This window comes from Miscanthus floridulus, chromosome 2 (assembly GCF_019320115.1).
Source record: "Miscanthus floridulus cultivar M001 chromosome 2, ASM1932011v1, whole genome shotgun sequence".
Lineage (NCBI taxonomy): Eukaryota > Viridiplantae > Streptophyta > Magnoliopsida > Poales > Poaceae > Miscanthus > Miscanthus floridulus.
Window position 1 is genome coordinate 25,059,417 of NC_089581.1, and position 6,912 is coordinate 25,066,328.

Below are 6,912 nucleotides of genomic sequence, written 5' to 3' on the forward strand. Positions count from 1 at the left end.
AAAGTAAAAGACCTAATAAAAGACGGACATACTAATTTAAGATGGTATGAGTCGGAGACCTAATACCGGGGTACCTAATGAGGTGGGACTAATGACCATCGAATGTTGATGCTTCTAGTCAGACAAAGAGCACTACTACGCTTCTTGTCTGAACGACGGAAGACTGGTTCCGCCTCGCCCGATGGCTAAGGGCTAGCTCCGCCTCGCCCGACGTCCGAGGGCAGGCTCCGCCCCGCCCGACCCCCGAGGTCTGGCCTCCGCCTCGCCCAATGACTAAGGGCTGGCTCCGTCTCGCCCGACATTCGAGGGCTGGCCTCCACCTCGCCCGACGGCTAAGGGCTGGCTCCGCCTCGCCCGACGTCCGAGGGCAGGCTCCGCCCCGCCCGACCCCTGAGGGTCGGCCTCCGCCTCGCCCGACGGCTAAGGGCGGGCTCCGTCTTATCCGACGTCCGAGGGCGGGCTCCACCTCGCCCGACGTTTGCACCCTGCTCCTTCATGATGACAAGCACAGGGTACGACTGGATATTCGAGTCAAACGCAGTACCGAGGACCATGCCCTGCACGCCTGCTGGAAGGTACCGTCAGGATACGATGGGACGAGCGCTTTAGGTCCCTTCCGACGTAACAGTGCCCGAATAGTGTTGTAGGCGCCGACTTTTATCCCACAGTGTAGTAGGCGCCGCCTTCAGTCCTCGAGCACAGATACTAACACAGGCATACGACAGCCACTACGGTCCAAGACAGAAACCACATCATCTATAGTGACGGACGTATGGTCACTTCCCCTGTTACTCCCTGAGGGGTCACAGCTCGGCTCTCTGGCATGCCGCACCGTCTGCCGGCGTAGGATGGGACGCACCCACTTGCTAAAAGAGGCCAGGGCATGGCCTACGAGGATCAGCGAACACGCCACCTCTGACACGGCCTGCCATGTTAAGCAGGGCAGGCACAGGGAAAAAGGAAGACCCGGCTCCCTCAAAGGACCTTCTATACCTTCGGCATTTTCCTTTTTTCTCCCATCTGTAACCCCTGCTCCCCCCTTCATCTATAAAAGGGAGGACATGGCCCCCCACTAGAGGGACCAACTTTTGATGGATCAGTTCAACATACACAACACATCACGCATACCGCCGAGCGGCGACTAAGCTCTTGGCATCCTTTCGGCCATTCCATCAGAGACCTGGGACCTCTCCCTCTCTCAACCATTTGTACCCCCTACTACGAACCTTTTTTGGTACTAATAACACGAGCAGCAGCAGACTAGACGTAGGGACATTTAGCCCGAACCAGTATAAATCTTGTGTCCTTTAGTGCACCATCTAGGCCTAACGCGCAACAGTCATAAATTTACTAGCTAGTGTTTGTTCGAAACACCGACAGTTGGCGCGCTAGGTAGGGGCCTCTGCGCGTTCCAAATTAGGCCACGGATGGCTAACCACGCAATTAGCTAGGTCCCAGGCGTACACGTGCGTTTCGGTGACCTGGACTTCATCATCACACTGGGAGGAGAGTTGGCGCTGGTGCACGCCGCTGTCCAGTCTCTCCCCTCCGTCAACTTCAACTACGGGAGGCTTGAGCGCCAGCTCGACGTCTCTTTTGGACCATAGCCATTCAGAGAGGACCCGCGCCGCCTCACCCTCTCTCCAGAACACTCCGCACGGAGCGCCCTGACGACGTTTCCATTCGGTCTCTGCAACACCGCGGCGACCGTTAGCCACCTTGTGGCATAGCGCACGATCCTATCCCACTCAAACAACGAGTTTGTAGGGATGATCAAAAGCATTATAGAATCCCCCCACGGCCTCCTCGTGGAGGGGCCGGGGTCAGACTCTGGCTCTAACTCTGGAAGAGGGAGCCATCATCCCTCCTGGGAATGTTTCATGGCAGAAACCTTTGAGGGACACGTCGAAAGCATCTCCGTGGAGGAGACTATCCCGGCAGGCCACCTCAGCAGTGCAACTAAGAGGGGGGACAGCGGCCCCACCTCACATAGGGGTGGAGCAGCTGAGAGCCCAAAAGTGGGAAATAGATGAAGCCGGACAATAGCTTGTTCGAGAGTATGTGGAGGTCAATGAGGAGATTTGGCGCCGTGGAGATGGTGGGCACACACGCGCCGTGGCCCGCAATGTAAACCGAAGGATCATCACCGACGATGAAACCCTTCCCCACTTCGCTCGGGCGAGCCAGAACATCGCCGCCGCAATGGCCTTGCTCCGTGGCCTTCTAGGGGCCGCAATGCCCAAAGATCACTGGGCCCACCGCAAAATCCGCAAGCTACTTGAGCGTGCGGCAGCGCAGCAGGCGGAGAGCTCATTGTCTCAGCGACGTGAGCCCAACACCAGCCAGCGTACACCCTCGGTACGTCCGGCCAGGGATGCATCGGTCCACCAAGCACCGCAAGGCGGCGAGCAGCGCACTGCAATCCTGGTACATCAACGTATCGGCCACAACCGCGACGCACGCAGCACCCTCGATGCCCACAGACGTGCCTACAGTGACCCAAGGGAAGGTGCTCGCCGCGGCTATCATCCTCGATGCAGCGGACGCTACGATAGCGGCGAGGACCGGAGCCCAAGCCCTAGCCTCCCAGGGCCTTAGGCCTTCAGCCGGCACATCCTCAATGCTACGTTCCCACCAAGGTATCGACCACCTACTAATATCCGTAAGTACTCCGGGGAGACAAACCCCAGGCTTTGGCTTGAAGACTATCGGCTTGCCTATCAAGCCGGTGGTGCGGATAATGACGACTTCATTATCCACAACCTTCCACTGTTCTTGCCCGACTCGGCTCGGGCATGGTTGGAACACCTGCTGTCCAACGAAATCTAGAGTTGGGCGGATCTGAAGGAGATCTTCGTGGGAAACTTCCAGGGCATGTACAAATGCCCTAGGAACCCATGGGACCACGAGAACTGCTGCCAGAAGGCCGGTGAGACCCTCCATGGGTGCATCCGGTGCTTCTCTCGATAGTGCAACGAGCTCCCCAATGTCACCGACACCGACATGATAGGAGCCTTCCTATTTGGGACGACCTGTGAGTCCTTGGTTCATAAGCTAGGATGCAAGGGCCCGCGGACCACCAAGGAGCTCCTGGACATCGCCACTAGCCATGCCTCATAAGAAGAGGCGGTCGGAGCGATCTTTGATCGCCTCGGAGGTAAGGCAAGACGGGATGAGGGTGCCGGTGTAGGCACCTCCAATTGTTCCGCCAAAAGAAAAAATAAGAAGCAACGGCACGAGGACCCACTTGTGGCTGCTGCTGACCGCAAGGGTGGTTGGAAGCCCATGGAGGGCGCTCCGAACCACTTTGAGAAGATGCTCGAGGGGCCATGCCCGAACCACGCCTTTCCCATAAAGCATCCACTCAAGGACTGTAGCCTCATGCGGAAGTTCTTGTCCGAAGGCTCCAACAAAGGGGAGTAGGGGAAGGAACCTGCCCCCGCTATGGACAACGCCGAGGAGAAGGATGATGGCTTTCCAACGCCAGACGGTTGCCTCATGATCTTTGGGGAATCAATGGCCTACGACTCCAAACGTCGTCAGAAGGTCGCACGCCGCCAAGTCTACACAGCCCAACCGTCCACACCTCCCTTTCTCCGGTGGTCGGAGTCCGCCATAACCTTCGATCAGACCGACCATCTGGACGCCGTCCCCCACCCGAGAAGGTATCCGCTTGTGGTCGACCCAATCATCGGCCCAAAACAACTCACCAAAGTTCTGATGGACGGAGGCAGCGGCCTCAACATCATGTACGCAAAGACGCTCAACGTAATGGGCGTCGATCAAATGCACCTCCGCCCAATTTGAGCACCTTTCCATGGCGTCGTGCCTAGGAAGGAGGCCATGCCACTCGGACAGATCGATCTGCCTGTTACCTTTGGGGATCAATTCAATTATAGGACTGAGACCCTCACCTTTGAGGTGGTTGGGTTCCCCAGAACTTTCCAAGGAGGTCCTCATAGATTCCAGCAGCTCCAAGGGTAAAATGGTACGCATTGGTACCACGCTCTCCTCTGAATAGGAAAGCACGCTCGTCAACTTCCTCCGTGGCAACAAAAACATCTTTGCGTGGAAACCCTCGGATGTGCCAGGCATTCCAAAGGAGGTCGCCAAGCATACCCTAAAAATCCATCTAGGCTCCAAGCCGGTGAAGCAACGCTTACGCCACTTCGACGAGGAAAAGCGCAGGGCCATCAGTGAGGAGATAGCAAAACTGTCGGCCGCCGGATTCATCAGGGAAGTACACCACCCAGAGTGGTTAGCCAATCCCATCCTTGTATGAAAGAAGAGCAGGAAATGGAGGATGTGTGTTGACTATACGGGCCTCAACAAGGTGTGCCCATAGGATCCGTTTCATTTGCCACACATAGACCAAATAGTCAATTCTACCTCAGGGGTGCGAAACCCTCTGCTTCCTTGATGCGTACTCCGACTACCATCAAATCGCGATGAAAAAATCTGACCAACTCGCGACGTCTTTCATCACCCCCTTCGGATCGTTCTACTACGTTTCGATGCCATTCGGTCTAAAGAACGCTGGGGCAACATACCAGCGATGTATGCTTAGTTGCTTCGGGGACCTCATCGGACGGACCGTTGAGGCCTACGTTGACAATATCGTAGTTAAGTCCAAACGAGCTGACCACCTCATTGCCGATCTTGAGCAAACCTTTGTGAAACTTCAAGCGAATGGCATCAAACTTAATCCTAAGAAATGTGTTTTTGGGGTCTCGAGGGGTATGCTGCTCGGCTTCATCGTCTCCGAGCGTGGCATCGAAGCCAACCCAGAGAAAATCTCGGCCATCACAAAGATGGGCCCAATTCAAAACATAAAGGGGGTTCAGCGAATCATAGGGTGCCTCGTCGCCCTTAGCCGATTCATCTCGCGCCTCGGTGAACTAGGACTCCCCCTTTATCGGCTCCTAAAGAAAGCCGACCGCTTCAAGTGGACATCCGCCTAGGAGGCGCTTGATATGGTCAAACTACTTCTGACAAAGCCCTCGATCCTAGTTCCTCCGAGCGACGAAGAATCCTAGCTGCTATACATAGTGGCCACCACGCAAGCGGTCAGCGCCACCCTGGTAGTAGAACGGGAGGAAGAAGGACACGCCCTCAAAGTCCAGCATCCTGTGTACTTCATCAGCAAAGTACTATCCGACTCCAAAACCCGCTACTCCCAAATCTAGAAGCTCCTTTACACCGTCCTCATCACCAAAAGAAAGCTGCGCCACTACTTTGAGTCACATCCCGTAACGGTTGTGACGTCATTCCCCCTCGGTGAGGTCATCTAGAGCTAGGACACCATAGGAAGAACTACAAAGTGGGCACTCGAGCTAATGGATCAAGGCATCACATATGCCTCCCGAACGGCGATCAAATCCCAGGTATTAGCTGACTTCATTGCCGAATGAACCAAGGTCCAAACACCACCGGCGGTCGTCGATCAAGAGTACTGGATGATGTACTTCGATAGATCACTGATGAAAAAGGGCACCAGTGCGAGGTTGGTCTTCATATCACCCCTTGGGGTCCACATGAGGTACATGGTTTGGCTCCATTTCCCCTCATCAAATAATGTGGCCGAATACAAAGCACTCATCAATGGCCTATGCATCACCGTCGAGTTGGGCATCCGATGCCTCAACATTTAGGGTGACTCTTAGCTGGTTGTTAACCAAGTCACGAAGGAGTCAAGCTGCCACGATGCCAAGATGGCAACGTACTATCGAGAAGTCTGACGGCTGGAGGCAAGATCGATGGCCTCGAACTCAATCACATCCCAAGGCGCCTCAATGAGGTAGCTGACACACTTGTGAAGGTGCCATCCGGTCGAGAGCCAGTGCCGATGGGTGTCTTCGCCAGCGACCAACACAAACCCTCGGTGCGCTATGAAGAGTCAGAACAGACCGACGATGGCCCATCTGATCTAGCCCCAGGGGCCAACCAACCGACCGCTCCACCCGGCCCCGGTGTCATGGAGCTTGAAGAGGATCCAGCAACATAGCCCGACCCTCTAGACGACTGGAGAATGCTCTACCTCAACTACCTCCTCCGTGACACGCTACCAACAGACAAGACGGAGGCTCAACAACTCACACGTCGTGCCAAATCCTTTATTCTTGTAGAGGGTGAACTCTACAGAAGGAGCCACACCAGGATGCTGCAGCTCTATATTCCTGTCGAATAGGGGAAGCTTCTGCTAAGAGATATCCATGGTGGGGTCTACGATCACCATGCCGCACCTAGAACCGTGGTTGGGAATGCATTCCAACAGGGCTTCTACTAGCCCACTACAGTAACCGACGCCAAGCAAATCGTACGCACCTGCGAAGGGTGCCAGTACTACGCTTGACAAACTCACCTCCTGGCCCAGACACTCTAGATGATCCCCATCATGTGGCCCTTCACTGTCTGGGGGCTCGATCTAGTTGGGTCTCTCAAAAAGGCGCCCGGGGGCTACACCCACTTTCTTGTCACCATAGACAAGTTCACAAAATGGATCGAAGCTCGACCAATCTCCGCGATCAAGTCCGAGCAAGCTGTGCTATTCTTCCTTAACATCATCCATCACTTTGGAGTACCAAACTCCATCATCACAGATAACGACACATAGTTCACTGGTAAGAAATTCATTTGATTCTACGATGAACAGCACATCCGGGTCGATTGGGCTGCCGTCGTGCACCCCCGATCGAACGGGCAGGTCGAGCGCGCAAACAGCATGCTCCTACATGGCCTCAAACCTAGGATCTTCAACTAGCTAAACAAGTTTGGCGCATGCTGGGTCGCCGAGCTCCCTGTGGTGCTCTAGAGACTGAGGACAACTCCTAGTCGAGCCACTGGCTACACACCTTTCTTTATGGTCTACGGTTCCGAGGCTGTCCTTCCGACAGACCTCGACTACAGAGCGCC